We start from the raw sequence: 3,028 nt of genomic DNA, 5'->3' as shown, positions 1-3,028 counted from the left end.
ATTGGCAAAGTCGCCCCACCTCTTTCCATTTCAATGTAAATGATTACACCATAAAAATCAAACCATCTTGCCATGGATCAAGAAGTGTCTCCTCTGGGCCAGTCACTGGAACCACAAAGACCAATCTGGAGCCGGCCTTGCTCTGGAGGAGCTGGCCAGCAGTTCAGACAAGACAGGACCAAGCAAAAGAGGCAGCAAACGGCAATTTTGGGATGACCAGGAGACCTGGGCCTCCCTCTCAGCCCCAGCAGGAATCCACCAACCACTCACTCACCCTCTCTGGGCGAGTTTCCTCCACTGAGAAAGGAGAGTCAGATCAGAGACTTTGATAGAAAGACCCTACAATCATCCAGGTTGATCCCCTCATTCTAGAGGAGGGGGACCTGAGACCCAGAGAGCCAAGCGATTTAGCCAAGGACACACAGCAAGGAAGAGCAAAGCTGGGATTGGAACCCAGGACCCACAACTCCAAACCCAGCCGGATCCTTTCTTGTGCACAACCTCCAAGGTCCTTTCACCTCTCACACTTACATTCTCTTTTCCAGGGCACTTTCCAGGCCCTAGCTCTGTGGTCTTTATCCAAAGGTCCCAGTCAGGTTTTACATTCTATGTCCTAAGGGGGCCTCCCAGCTCTCGAGTTCTGAGGTCAGGAACAGCCATCCCTCATCCTCAGATCCCTACCGCACCCCAGCACTAACTTTCTAGGACTAACTTTCCATTTAGTAATTAACAAAAAGATGTAATGTTTTGGTGCAATGTCATCCTCCTAGAGTATGCTTTCCTGAAGTCTCAAAGGTCCTTAGGACCTCAAGGAAAATCAATTTCTCTCTCTTACCTCTCTCTCTCTTTTCTCCTGTCTCTTTCTCTCTGTCTCTGTCTGTCTTTGTTTATCTCTGTCTGTCTTGCTGTCTCTCTCTCTCTATCTCTGTCTCTCTGTCTCTCCGTCTCTGCCTCTGTCTCTCTCTCTGTCTCTGCCTCTGTCTCACTCTTTCTCTCTCTCTGCTTCTATCTCTGTCTCTGTCTCTGGTTTTTCTGTCTCTCTGTCTGTCTGCGTGTGTTTCTCTCTGTGTGTGTGTTTCTGTCTCTCTCTGTCTCCCCGCTCTCTCTCTCTCTCTCTCTCTCTCTCTCTCTCTCTCTCTCTCTCTCTCTCTCTCTCTCTCTTTTCCACCCTCAAACAGAAAACCAAAAGAAAACTCGTTTGTCCTTTTGCCCGAGTTTCCAGATGCTAAATTGGTCAACGTTCACTTGGGCTCTGTCTTTCCAGGACGGGGGAATGATTTCTTTCAAAGGAGAAATTACCAAAAAGAAAAAGAAAGAAAACAGGGGCCCAGATATGCAAAGTGCCCTCCCTACAACATGTGTTTCCCTGTGTTATTAAAGTACTTTGTCTTTGCAACATAGAAAATTTAAAATAAAACAACAAAAAAGGCAGGCGCCGGCCCCGCACATCAGTATTCATGACATCTGTCTTTTCATACAAAACCCACTGAATGAAAATTCTCCCTGGAAGAAAAATACTTTCTCCACCCGGCTCCCCTCCTTCCCCTCCCTTTTTTTTTTCTTCAAAACAGATTGTGAGACAGATGATTGCATTGTTTAATCCCATTTCCATCTGAAAACTCCCCTCCATCTCTTCGATTGGTCTTGACCATTAAGGCACGGGCAAGGAGGGACGCGTGGATGGATAGAGTAGCAGCTCCTCCATTTTACCAGCTCCCCAGAGCTTTACCATCGGAAAATGAAAGAGGAACCCAAGACAAAGGTGCAGGACATAAATTAAGCCCTGGCTTTTTAAGTTCAAACTGAAATTTCTTTATTTTTCTACAGCTGTCAGAGGAGTGGGGTGGAACACCACTAATGCATGTTTAATGTATAAAAAAAAAAACCACCCAACTCATAATGTTCCGTCCTCCGACCTCCATTTGAGACATTATTTCGGGCCAGTGAACTTGGAGCAAGTCGAGTGTGGAAACATGGACTGGGGCCAGGGACCCCCCACCAGTGGCTGTCATATCTGCTGAAAGCAAACTTGTCACAGGGAGAAGGGGGCAGAAGGGGGACAAGTGTGTCCTGAAAATTGGATAATAGCGATCAGACAAGGATCGCCAAAATGCATTCACTAGCGTTGGCTGGCTGGTAATGGCCTTGTCTGTCCCGGCAGACAGAATGTCTTGTTTGGGTCCACCTTTCAACTCTGGCCAAGCTGTGGTCGGTTTCTGCTTTGAGAGTGTTTCCACACAGCCCACTGGCCCTGGCCAACTGAGAGACAAATACTTCCCTCACTTCCACCTGCTTTCAGGTCAAAAATCAAGACCAGCCTACAAAAGACCAACTCCAGGTTATCCAATGGAATGTCGCTATGGACAGAGTCCATTCCTAGAATGGAATATCTCAGTCAGCAACTAGAAACCTGAAAGGTCTGAAAAGACTTTTTGGTGAAAAGTCTAATGTCTTATCTGGGGACAAAGTCCCAATTTTGTTTAGTCTCAGAATACTCCAAGATGGGATAAGTGTTCACCCTGAAATTTCCACTCTGGGCAGGGGGCTTTAAGATTAGGCATAATCAGGCCATCTACAGATATTTAGTGATCTTGTATTATGTGCCCAGCAAGGTAGAGAAAAAAAAAGAGAAATTGCTACGCTCAATTTAATTCTGACAAGGAACAAGGAAGAATTCATTGGTGAAGGAGAACCAACAGGAACCTGGGTGAAAAGTGGCCATGTTATCATAGCTGGGTCCAGAGAGAAGGGGAAGGTCTATCAAAACTGAAATTAACAGTAAAATCACTAGTTATCTAAATAACAAAACAAAGGGGGAAGAGTCTAAGCAAATAGATGTGACTGCATAGGGACCTCTTTGGTGAGATAAAACTGAAAGAGCATGAGGAGAAAAGAAGGAAGGGAGAGAACACAACCATAGAGGAGTGTAAGAGGAGAAACAAAACAATCTCAGGAATCCTGAAGTTTGTGATAAAAAGTAAAAACAAAAGGAAGGTCTTTTCTTTTCTCCCCAACAGGTATGTTTGAA

This window comes from Trichosurus vulpecula, chromosome 6, assembly GCF_011100635.1.
Source record: "Trichosurus vulpecula isolate mTriVul1 chromosome 6, mTriVul1.pri, whole genome shotgun sequence".
Taxonomy (NCBI): Eukaryota; Metazoa; Chordata; class Mammalia; order Diprotodontia; family Phalangeridae; genus Trichosurus; species Trichosurus vulpecula.
The sequence above is the reverse complement of the archived record's forward strand: the minus strand, read 5'-3'. Positions refer to the sequence as shown.